Genomic DNA, 13445 nt, shown 5'->3' on the forward strand with positions numbered 1-13445 from the left:
GAAGAATGAGGGGGGATTTGATAGCTGCTTTCAACTACCTGAAAGGGGGTTCCAAAGAGGATGGTTCTAGACTGTTCTCAATGGTAGCAGATGACAGAACGAGGAGTAATGGTCTCAAGCTGCAGTGGGGGAGGTTTAGATTGGATATTAGGAAAAACTTTTTCACTAAGAGGGTGGTGAAACACTGGAATGCGTTACCTAGGGAGGTGGTAGAATCTCCTTCCTTAGAGGTTTTTAAGGTCAGGCTTGACAAAGCCCTGGCTGGGATGATTTAACTGGGAATTGGTCCTGCTTCGAGCAGGGTGTTGGACTAGATGACCTTCTGGGGTCCCTTCCAACCCTTATATTCTATGATTCTATGATTCTATGATTAATAGATTTCAAGGCTAGAAGGGACCGTTGTGATCATGTAGTCTGACCTCCTGTGTAGCATAGGTCAGATAACTTCCCCTAAATAATTTGCAGCACAGCGCTTTCAGAAAAAAATATAAAATCTCAAGTTAAAAATAGTCCATATGGAGAATCCTCCACAACCCTTGGTAAGTAGCTGGGAGCAGCTTACATGCCAGAGGCTGTGCATGAACAGCCCAGGAGTGGGGGTTCTCACAGCAGAGCTGGGTAAAGCTGGCTCCTAGAGTCAAGGATTGGAGTGGCCTAGCAGATCACCAGTCTAGATAACACCAGAGGGGAACATCACAATGACACACACTTTGCCTCATATTTTCTTTCAAACCCAAGTTCTCTGTATCATACTGGCTGTTTGGCTTATTGATTGGACTAGTAGATGTCACAGTTGGTCAATGAGATCAGGTAGGATATCATCTGTAATAAATCAGGGCACTGTTCAGAGTTATTGTGAGGAGAAACAGAAGCCTTTTCTTTATCTTTACTTTGCAAAGAGTCCATGCTTGGACTATACATTGCTATGGGTTCATGGCCACAGGCCTGTAATTATGGTTCTAATCATAGAGTCACTGACAGATTAATAGATTCTGAGGACATAAGGGACCACTGTGATCATCTAGTCTGACCTCCTGTATAACACCGCCACAGAATTCTTGCAAATAATTCCTAGAAAATATCTTTGAGAAAAAAAATCATATCTTGAGTTAAAAATTTCCGTGATGGACAATCCACCACAACCCTTGGTAAGTTGTTCCAAAGGTTAATTATAACATATATATATATAAATTTTCACCTTATTTGCAGTCTGAATTTGTCTGTCTATAACTTCAAGCCATTGGATCAAGATAAACAATTTTCTGCTAGACTGAAGAACCAATTATTAAATATTTGTTCCCCATGTAGGTACTTCTAGACCACTGGGAGCTGCAGAGGGCCGTGCCTGTGGACGGTCAACATAAACAAACCTTCTTGTGGCCCACCAGCGGATTACCCTGATGGGCCATGTGCAAAAGATTGCTGACCCCTGTTCTAAACTGTACCTTCTCTTTCTTAAGATAGATAGATTGATTTCCTTGAATCTATCAGTACAATTGATGTTTTCTTGTCCTTTAATCATTCTCATGGCTCTTCTCTGAACCCTCTCCAATTTACCAACATTCTTCTTTAATAGTGGACACCAGAACTGGGCACAGGATTCCAGCAGCATTCGCACCAGTGCCAAATAGGGAAGTAAAATAACTTCTCTATAACTTTTCCCAAGTCCCTGTTTCCCAGGATAGAGTCCCCCATCCTGTAAGGGTGGCCTGCATTCTTTGTTCTTAGGCATATACACTTACATTTAGTCATATTAAAACACATGTTGTTTGCTTGATCCCAGTTTATCAAGTGATCCAGATCATGCTGTATCAGTGACCTGTCATCTTCTTTGTTTAACACCCCCTCAAATTTTGTGTCCTCGTCAAACTTTATCAGTGAACAATTTTATTTCTTCTTCCAGATCATTAATAAAAATATTGACTAGCATAAGGCAAAGAATCTGTTTCCATTGCATCCCTCTAGCAGTACACCCATTTGATAAGTCTTCTCTGTTTACAATTATATTTTGAGACTTATCAGTTAGCCATCTTTTAATCCATTTAATGTCTGGTATGTTCATTTAATATTTTTCTAAGTTTTTAATCAAAATATCTCGAAATAAAGGAAAATGTCTTACAGGAGTCTATTACATCAACACTATTACATTTAGCAACAAACTTGTAAGCTCATCTAAAAAGGATATTGAGTTAGTTTGACAGGATCTATATTCCATAAACCCATGTTGATTAGTATTAATTACAATACCCTCTTTTCTAATCGAGTTGTGATGGGTTTGGTCACAGGGATCCCCTTGGGACTGTCACCTTATGTGCTGAAATTACCTCTGTGTCCATTTTCTCTGCCAGCTTGGGACTCTAGAACCCTGCCTGGTTGAGCCAGACGTGCTAGCCTGCTGCAACACAGACTCAGGGTCTGGGCCATGCCCCCAAAAGCTTCAGACTTTAACCAAAAACAGCTCAGCAGGCTACCTCTCCAGCACCCAGATACCCAGGTCCCAATGGGATCCAAACACCAATCAATCCGTTTTACTCTGTATAAAACTTATACAGGGTAAATTCATAAATTGTCCGCCCTCTATTATACTGATATAGAGATATGCACAGCTGTTTGCTCCCCCAGGTATTAATCACTTACTCTGGGTTTATTAATAAACCAAAATGATTTTATTAAGTATAAAAAGTAGGATTTAAGTGGTTTCAAGTAATAACAGACAGAACAAAGTAAGTCACCAAGCAAAATAAAGCAAAAACAGGCAAGTCTAAGCCTAATACATTAAAAAACTGATTACAGGTAATATCTCACCCTCAGAGATGTTCCAATAAGCTTCTTTCACAGTCTAGACTCCTTCCTAGTCTGGGCCCAATCCTTTCCCCTGCTACAGTCCTTGTTAGTTCCAGCAGACATCTCAGATGGTAAACAGGGGTTTTCTCATGATTGGCCTTCCTCTTTGTCCAGCTCCACTGCCTTTTATAGCTTTGGCACACGGGAGGAATCTTTTGTCTCTCTGGGTCCCCAACCCTCCTTCTAAATGGAAAAGTACCAGATTTAAGATGGATTCCAGTATCATGTGACATGGTTACATGTCCTGTGAGACCCCAGCCTCCATTCTTCCTGGGCTGGCCCACACACAGGAAGGTTTGCAAATAAACAGAGCCATTTACAGTTTGTTGATTCTGAAGCACCCTTAATGGCTTCCACTTAATATTTTTACATCAGTAATAGAAGCTTATATCTTATTCTCCTAACTCCAGACATAGAAATAATACATGCAAAGAAACAGGATGACCACACTCAGTAGATTATAAGCTTTGTAATGATACCTTACAAGAGACCTTTTGCATAAAGCATATTCCAGTTACATCATATTCACATTCATAAGCATATTTTCGTAAAGCATATGAAGTGCAACATCATGAGTCCTTTATTAGCTGTTACAGTATTTTGCCCATGATCGAAGTCAGACCAACAGGCCTATAATTAACTGGGTCATCCCTTTTACCCTTTTTAAATATTGACACAACATTAGCTTTCTTCCAGTCTTCTGGAACTTCCTCGATGTTCCTAGACTTATTGAAAAACAGCATTAACAGTCCAGCAAGCTCCTAGGTCAGCTCCTTTATAATTAACTTTAGTAGCTGCTTTAACTTTAATATCCTCCTGAGATACTAGTAGAATGGCAAGATTATTATCATCATCATATGATGAAGTACATCATCTGTTTTTTCCCCCACAAATACAGATCAGAAATATTTATTGAAATCTTCTTCATTTTCTGCATTATTATTGATAACTCTACTATCTCAAACAATTAATGGACTGATACCCTTGTCAGAATTATTTTTGTTGCTATTATACTTTACAACCCTTTTATAATGCCTTAACTCTGCTGGGCATAGATTTCATAGAATCATAGAATATCAGGGTTGGAAGGGACCTCAGGAGGTCATCTAGTCCAGCCCCTTGCTCAAAGCAGGACCAATCCCCAATTTTTGCCCCAGATCCCTAAATGGCCCCCTCAAGGATTGAACTTGTAATCCAGGGTTTAGCAGGCCAATGCTCAAACCACTGAGCTATCCCTCCCCCTCTTTCTCCTTGTGTATCTTTCCTTCCTTTATCAGTTTTGTACAGTTCCTAGCATCTCATATATATGTATTACCATTAACCTGAGCAAAGATTGACCTAAGATTTAGGTCTAAAGCAGGCCTTTCTTTCCCAAGTGGAAAGAGTTGGAAAATAGTATAAAGTGAGGGGAAAAAATAAATTTTTTAAAGTAACTTGAGCCTTTCACAAATTTTCTGTAGAAATGCTTTTTCTTTAAAACAGAAAATGCATTTTCTGAAAAAAACAAAATTTTCCTTTCCTAAAGGTTTTGGTTTTCTGTCTGGAAAACTGAAACATAATATTTATTCTGAGTTGAGCTGGCCTGAATCAAAATGTTTCAGTTTGTTGAACTGAATAGAAGCATTTCATTTTTGCCTCATAGAGAGTTGCAGTTCAGGTACTTCATGTCCCCAAACCCTTATGGCCCAGGCACCTTGGCTAGACAAAATGTCGCATGATGCACATGGTTCACCAAACCCAAATGAAACATTTGGTTTGGGAATGAAATTTCCAAATAAAAATTTATGAAACTTTTATTTCTGCATTAAGTTTCAATATTTCAACTTTTCATCTGAAAAACATCTGCTCAAAGTGCAGCAGCAGTCAAAAAAGTGAACAGACTGTTAGGAACCATTAGGAAAGGGATACAGAATAAGAGCAGAAAATATGATAATGCTTTTATATAAATCCATGGTATGCCCTCATCTTGAATACTGCATGCATATCTGGTCACCACATCTCAAAAAAGATGTATTGGAATTGGAAAAGGTTCATAAAAGGAAACAAAAATGATTAGGGGTATGGAACTGCTTCCGTATCAGGAGAGATGAAAAAGACTGGGATTTTTCAGCTTGGAAAAAAAATGACTAAGGGGCGATATGATAGCGATTATTTATTCCTTCACATAACACAAGAACGAGGGGTCACCAAATGAAATTAATAGGCAGCAGGTTTAAAGCATACAGAATAAAGTACTCCTTCACACAATGCACAGTCAACCTGTGGAACTCTTTGCCAGAGGATGTTGTGAAAGCCAAAACAATAACAGGATTCAAAAAGGAACTAGATAATTTCATGGAAGATAGGTCCATCAACGGCTGCTAGCCAGGATGGGCAGGGATGCAACCCCATGCTCTGAGTGTCCCTAGCTTCTGTTTGCCTGAAGCTGGGAGTGGATGACAGGGGATGGATCACTTGATCATTACCTATTCTCTTCATTCCTTCTGAAGCACCTGGCATTGGCCACTTTCACAAGACAGGATACTGAGCTAGATGGACCACTGGTCTGACCCAGTATGGCCATTCTTATGTTCTTACGTTCGTCTCAATTTTGCATGAAAACAAATCTTAAAATAATGGAATTTTCCATGGGATGTAAATTCCAATTTTTACTCAGCACTAAAATAAAGTAACACTTTCTGCACTTCAACACTGTTAAGTGCTAACTTTTTCTCTTTGCCCTGGTCTACGCTATGAGTTTAGGTCAAATTTAGCAGTGTTAGATCTATTTAACCCTAGAAAGTAGCACTTGCAACAATTTGTTGCTGTTTTGCAACTGGTAAAAGTAACAATGTATGAGTAAGTTCCCTCCCCCCATCCCTAACTTTTCACACTTTGTGATGGATTTTCAACCTTAAGGATGATTGATTCCAGTTCCTCAGTGCTCTGTTCCAGGTGTGTCTTCTCATTAATAGTAATGTCTGCCTCTGGTGTAGCCCTTTGCATCAGTAGATCTCAAAGTACTTGATAAAGCAGCTAACCCCATTTTACAGAGGAGGAAATTGAGGCATGGAGAAGTGAAACAACTTATCCAAGGTGACCAGTAGGCCATTGGGAGATCTCCAAAAGGAAGCCAGAGGCTCTGAACCACAGCCTAATACGCTGTCCACTGGGCCACAATCTGGACAACCTGTTTCAGACCCCATCTCTAAAACTGCATACAAAACATGATACTTTTAAAGTTTTCATAGACTCATAGAGTTTAAGTCCAGAAGGGATAATCAGAATATCAACTCTGACTTCCTGTTTAGCATGGTCCATTAAATTTCACCCAGTCAAGCCCAGTAACATTTCTTTCACTAAAGCATAGCCTGTGATTGGCTAAAACATATCCTTCAGAAAGGCATTTGTCTTGGGGCTTGTCTTCACTATGGGGGTAAATCAAATTAATGAATAACATAGCTGGAGTTGACTTACCCATTGTGCTGCGTTGATGGGAGATGCTCTCCAGGTGACTTCCTTTACTCTTCTTAAAGAGTACCAGGGTCGACCGGAGAGCCCTCTGCCATCCATTTAGCACAGGGGTGGGCAAACTTTTTGGCCCGAGGGCCACATCTGGGTGGGAAAATTGTATGCAGGGCCACGAATGTAGGGCTGGGGTAGGGGCTTGGTGTGTGGGAGGGAGTGCAGGGTGTAGGATGGGGTGCGGTGTGTAGGAAGGCACTCAGGGCAAGGGATTAGGGAGCAGGAGGGGGGTCAGGGCAGGGGGTTGGGGTTCAGGAGGGGTGTGGCAGGGGGCTCAAGGCAGGGGGCTAGGGGGCTCAGGGCAGGAGGTTGGGGTGTGGGGTGCAGGAGGGTTTTGGGGTGCAGACTCTGGCCTGGCACCACTTACCTTGAGTGGCAGCAGCACGCAGTGGGACTAAGGCAGGCTCCCTGCCAGCCCTGGCCCTGCACCACTCCCGGAAGTGGCCAGCATGTCTGGCAGTGGCTCCTGGGGGTGGAGTGGGGCAGGCGGCTCTGCCCTCGCCTGTGGGTACCACCCCTGAAGCTCCCATTGGCCACGGTTCCCTGTTCCTGGCCAATGGGAGCTGAGGGGGGCAGTGCCTGCAGGCGAGGGCAGTGCATGGAACCCTCTGCCCCCCACCCCCTCCCCAGGGGCTGGAGGGACGTGATGCCGGCCGCTTCCTGGAGCAGCACGGGGCCAGGGCAGGCAGGGAGCCTGCCTTAGCCCTGTTGCTCCACAGGGTGCAAAATCCCATGGGCCAGATTAAAAGCCCTGATGGGCTGGATCCGGCCTGCAGGCCGTAGTTTTCCCTCCTCTGATTTAGCGGGTCTTCACTAGACCTGCTAAATTGATCCCTGCTTCATTGATTGCAGCAGCATCAATCTCCCGGTAGTGAAGACCAGCCCTTGGTTTGAAGACATCAAGAGAATCCATCACTTCCGTGGCAGTTTATTCCAAAGCTTAATCACCCGGACTGTTAACAATTCATATCTAACTGGAATTTATCCAGCTTCAGCTTCCAGCTGTTAGCTCTTATTTTGCCTTTGCTAGATTAGTATGCAGTATTTTCTCCATGGAAGTTGACGGCATAATTATAATGTAACCACACATTGATTAGAATAGAAACCACAAAGATACTTATAATTATAATTTTGGGTTCCACGAGTGCTTTAACTTGGATAAAAATCATCAACCTGAAGCCTCTTCATGAGGGTTTGACCCAAGTGGACCCTGATGAAGTGTTGCATGAGACCTGAGGAAGGCCCTCAGAGTTTTTCCACAGACCTCAGTTGGAGAGGTCCAGGAGTAACAACTGGGTAAGGCCTTGGAGGTCTCACTACATATTACGGATCTTTTAGGATGGAATCCTGTCACTTAAGCCAGTGGGAGTTGCTGAAAATTGGCTTTTGACATGTCTCAAGTTGGGCAGCCCAAAAGGGAGTCATCCAAAGTTAGAGGCCACTTTTGAGACTTTATCTTTTATAACTCCATTCCCAGCTCCAAGCTTGAGTTGCCAGGCTGCCTTCTGGGAATTTTCACAGAGTCAGGAATGTTAAAGCACGTGATGGCTGGAGTATCAAATGGTACCATTGGTGTCACCCCTATTTCTCCATCCTAACCCAGTGAGCTGCTGGCGCATTGCCCCATGCACAGGGTGCCCTTATGGGATTGCAGCTGCCTTACGCTGCGCTGGCATCACACTGGGCTCGCTGCAGACGGCTGCTATGAGCTTCCAGGTAAGAGGCAGATCCATATCTTTAAGTAAATCAGACCAGCTCCTTCGACTTCCTTAGGCACTGAACACAGGGATGGCAACTAACCATTGGAACAAACTAGCCAGCCAAGTGGTGGATTCTATATGTCTTGATGTCTTCCAGTCCAGACTGGCTGCTAGTCTGGAAGATTGCTCCACTTCCCACAGCTCCCATTGGCCAGGAACGGTGAACCGCGGCCACTGCAAGTTGCAGGTGACTGTGCAAATGCAAACGGCCCACTAGCAAATTACACTGATGGGCCATGTGTGGCCCACGGGCTGCAAGTTGCTCACCACTGATCTACCCCCATACACCCCTGTATCTATCTATCTATCTATCTATCTATCTATCTATCTATCTATCTATCTATCTATCATTATTGCAGTATCTCTCCAAGGACTTTGGTATTTTGTTCATGACACCAATGGTAACATAAGCAATTAAAACACAAGACCAGTGCCTCCTTTAGATAATTAACTTCTAAAGGAGATATAAGGTGTCCTTCCCCAGTAGCACTGAGAGGCTATTTAAAAGCATTGTGACACTGATTATTCATTGATGAAACTCATGAAGTGATCATGGTAATTTTGGAGATGTTCTCTGGCCTGTGTTATGCAGGAGGTCAGACTAGATGATTGTAATGGTTCCTCTGGCCTTGGAATCTTTGAATCTATGAAAGGGCTGTGACATCAGTAAAGACAAATATTTATTTCCAGCCATCAGCCTAATAGAACAAGAAAGCTCTACCCAGCTGTGGTGATTTCAAACTGCTTGAGAGACTAGTAGAGCTAAGGAGACTGAACTATCTAAGTCAAGGGGCAGTACCATTTTGAAAAGAAAATCTTGATTTAAAACTTGCCAGTTATGGAGAATCAACTCCCACTCTTGGCAAATTGTCCCTGTGGTTATTACCCTCATTGCTAAAAAATTACACCTTTTTTTTCTGTTTTAAACCAGTGGTCTCCATTCACTTCCGCGTGGAGTAATTCATGATTTACACCAGGGAGAGTGAGAGGAAAATCACACCCCATGTTACTGTGAAGGGTGAATTATTTTGGGGAAGTTCTAGGGCCTGTGTTACACAAGAGATTGGACTAAATGATCTCACTGGATTCTTCTGGCCTTTGTCCCTTTGTTGTGATGTGGATACTTTTAAAATGTGTGGTGTAATGTGCCTCTGTCTTATCTCCCCTAGGCTAATTTCACATTAATTTCACTGGAAGATTTATACCGGGTCCTTCAAAGTCAATGGGCCAGCTGTTCAGCTGTTATGAATTGGTTTACGATATTGAAATCAATTAGCCAGAACCCTGCTGGCATAAACTGACATAGCTTCATTGGAGTCTGTGGACCGGATCCACAGCTGGTGCAAATCAATGTCTTTTCTTTGGCTTCTGGTCTTCCTTAGAATGACAGTGATTTACATCAGCTGAGGGTCTGGCCCAGTAAACTGATTTATGTCAACAGGTGAGTAGGAGTAGGGGAGATCTGGAAATGAAGAACCGATCCTCTCTCACAGAGTTCATCTTGGTGGGTCTGTCCAGCCTCCTTGAATACCAGATGTTCCTCTTTGTGTTACTTCATCTACATACCAGCCCTCGCTGGAAACCTCCTCATCGTCCTCACTATTACTACCAGCACCAGCCTCCAGATCCCCATGTATTTCTTGCTTATCAACTTGTCCTTGATAAACCTTTTATCCATCTCAGTATCCATTCCCAAAATGCTGCACAACCTTCTGGAGCACAAGAAGACCATTGCCTTCTTAGGTTGCATTACACAGATCTATCTCTTCACTTGGACTCTGGGAAGTCAAGCTCTGTTCCTTGCTGCCATGGCTTTTGACCATTACGCTGCTGTCTGCCATCCTTTGCATTACACCATCATCACGAGGAAGGAGGTTTGTGTTGGTTTAATCGCTGGCATATGGACAGCAGGGGTGATCAATTCTGCAGTCCACACTGGATTTGTGCTCCAGCTGTCCTTCTGCTGCTTGAATGTCATCAACCATTTCTTTTGTGAATTGCCACCAATACTAAAACTCTCCTGCTCAGACACCAGCCTCAGTGAAACCCTGGCTTTTCTGGCTGACACAGTCTTTGGGATGGGGAGCTGTGTGGTAACTTTAACGTCCTATTACTTCATCCTGAGAACTATCTTGAAGATTCGCTCCACAGAAGGCAAGAAGAAAGCCTTCTCCACCTGTTCCTCCCACCTCATAGTCATCATCTTATACTACTCCACAGCCATTTACACCTATATACACCCCTCCTCAGCCTACTCTCCAGACAGAGAGATCACTGTCCTATATTCAGTTATAACTCCAGCGCTAAATTCTATCATATACTTTCTGAGAATAGCGAGGTCCTCCAAGGATCTGTATTGGGACAAGTGCTGGTCAATATATTCATAAATGAATAGAAAGAGGGGCAATGATCTTGAAAAGTTTGCAGATGATTACTCAAAATTACTCAAGATAGTTAAGTCCAAAGCTGACAGTGAAGAATTACAAAGGGATCTCATAAAACTGGGTGACTTGGGCACGAAAATGGCAGATTAAATTCAAGGTTGACAAATGCAAAGTAATGCACATTAGAAAACATAATCCCAAGTATAGATACAAAATGATGGGGTCAAAATTACCAGGTATCTCTCAAGAAAGACACTTTGGAGTCATAATGGATAGTTCTCTGAAAATATCCACTCAATGTGCAGCAGCAGTCAAAAAAGCTAACAGAATGTTAGGAACCGTTTGGAAAGGGATAGATAACGAGACAGAAAATATCATAATGCCTCTGTATAACCACTTGGTATGCCCACATTCTGAATACTGCATGCAGATCTGATCACCCCATCTCCAAAAAGATGTATTAGAACAAGAAAAGGTATAGAGAGGGGCAACAATAATGACTAGGGGTATGGAACAGTTTCCTTATGAGGAGAGATTAAAAATACTGGGACTCTTCAGCTTGGAAAAGAGACGACTAAGAGGGGATAGGATAAACATCAATAAAATCAGGTTTCAGAGTAACAGCCGTGTTAGTCTGTATTCGCAAAAAGAAAAGGAGTACTTGTGGCACCTTAGAGACTAACCAATTTATTTGAGCATAAGCTTTCGTGAGCTACAGCTCACTTCATCGGATGCATACTGTGGAAACTGCAGAAGACATTATATACACAGAGACCATGAAACAATATCTCCTCCCACCCCACTCTCCTGCTGGTAATTGCTTATCTAAAGTGATCACTCTCCTTACAATGTGTATGATAATCAAGTTGGCCCATTTCCAGCACAAATCCAGGTTTTCTCACCCTCCGCCCCCCCCACACAAACTCACTCTCCTGCTGGTAATAGCCCATCCAAAGTGACCACTCTCTTTACAATGTGTATGATAATCAAGGTGAGCCATGTCCAGCACAAATCCAGGTTTTCTTCACATTGTAAAGAGAGTGGTCACTTTGGATGGGCTATTACCAGCAGGAGAGTGAGTTTGTGTTTGGGGGGCAGAAGGTGAGAAAACCTGGATTTGTGCTGGAAATGGGCCAACTTGATTATCATACACATTGTAAGGAGAGTGATCTCTTTAGATAAGCTATTACCAGCAGGAGAGTGGGGTGGGAGGAGGTATTGTTTCATGGTCTCTGTGTATATAATGTCTTCTGCAGTTTCCACAGTATGCATCCGATGAAGTGAGCTGTAGCTCACGAAAGCTTATGCTCAAATAAATTGGTTAGTCTCTAAGGTGCCACAAGTACTCCTTTTCTTTTTATCAATAAAATCGTGACTGGTGTGGAGAAAGTCAGTAAGGAAATGTTATTTACTCCTTCACATAACACAAGAATTAGGGGTCACCCAATGAAATTAGATAAGTAAGTCTAGAGCCTGGAATGTGTGTTATGATATTATTTTATATGTAAACATTTTTCCCAATATTTCTACTTGCTATCACTTACATCTCACCACGTTGTTAAATATACTATTATTTGTTTTCACTATAAACATATCTCAGTGCTGCATGTTAAGCAAAGTTGTTGATATACAGAGTAACTAGGAAGCCTTAGTGTATTGTTCATTTGGGAGCAGTGACCCTATGAATACTACGAGTGCCCAGTGCACCAGGAGCTGCACACTCTGGGGGGACACTTGGAGGGCTTTAGGGCTGGAGTGTGTCTATTGCTAACTGGTAGAGGGACAGCAGAGCCTCTGTAGGCTGATCAGGCAGCGCTTGTGATGCCCATAGCCAGTGCAGTCAGGGAGTTGACCCATGGCACAGCCAGTCTTCCTCATGCTCAGGACAGGTGGTAGCAAGGTGCCTCACAGTCCTTGGTACCCCTGGGAAGCATCACAGTCTCATGAGGACTGTTAAGTATTAGTGTAACTAACATCTCAGTATCCAGAGGAACAGCCGTGTTAGTCTGTATTCGCAAAAAGAAAAGGAGTACTTGTGGCACCTTAGAGACTAACCAATTTATTTGAGCATGAGCTTTCGTGAGCTACAGCTCACTTCATCAGATGTTTACCGTGGAAACTGCAGCAGACTTTATATACACACAGAAATCATGAAACAATACCTCCTCCCACCCCACTGTCCTGCTGGTAATAGCTTATCTAAAGTGATCAACAGGTGGGCCATTTCCAGCACAAATCCAGGTTTTCTCACCCTCCACCCCCCCACACAAATTCACTCTCCTGCTGGTGCTAGCCCATCCAAAGTGACAACTCTTTACATAATCAAGTCGGGCTATTTCCTGCATAGATCAAGGTTTTCTCACATCCCCCCCACCCCCATACACACACAAACTCACTCTCCTGCTGGTAATAGCTCATCTAAACTGACCACTCTCCAGGTTTAAATCCAAGTTAAACCAGAACATCTGGGGGGGGAGGGGGGTAGGAAAAAACAAGAGGAAACAGGCTACCTTGCATAATGACTTAGCCACTCCCAGTCTCTATTTAAGCCTAAATTAATAGTATCCAATTTGCAAATGAATTCCAATTCAGCAGTTTCTCGCTGGAGTCTGGATTTGAAGTTTTTTTGTTTTAAGATAGCGACCTTCATGTCTGTGATTGCGTGACCAGAGAGATTGAAGTGTTCTCCGACTGGTTTATGAATGTTATAATTCTTGACATCTGATTTGTGTCCATTTATTCTTTTACGTAGAGACTGTCCAGTTTGACCAATGTACATGGCAGAGGGGCATTGCTGGCACATGATGGCATATATCACATTGGTGGATGTGCAGGTGAATGAGCCTCTGATAGTGTGGCTGATGTTATTAGGCCCTGTGATGATGTCCCCTGAATAGATATGTGGGCACAATTGGCAACGGGCTTTGTTGCAAGGATAAGTTCCTGGGTTAGT

General features: G+C 42.8%; 1 pseudogene; it reads left to right on the forward strand.

Moving 5' to 3' along the window:
• Positions 1 to 9576: 9576 nt before the first annotated feature.
• Positions 9577 to 10495, forward strand: LOC125622485 (olfactory receptor 13A1-like; annotated as a pseudogene).
• The last annotated feature ends 2950 nt before the right edge of the window (positions 10496 to 13445 follow it).

The sequence above is a fragment of the Caretta caretta genome, chromosome 13 (genome assembly GCF_965140235.1).
Source record: "Caretta caretta isolate rCarCar2 chromosome 13, rCarCar1.hap1, whole genome shotgun sequence".
Taxonomy (NCBI): domain Eukaryota; kingdom Metazoa; phylum Chordata; order Testudines; family Cheloniidae; genus Caretta; species Caretta caretta.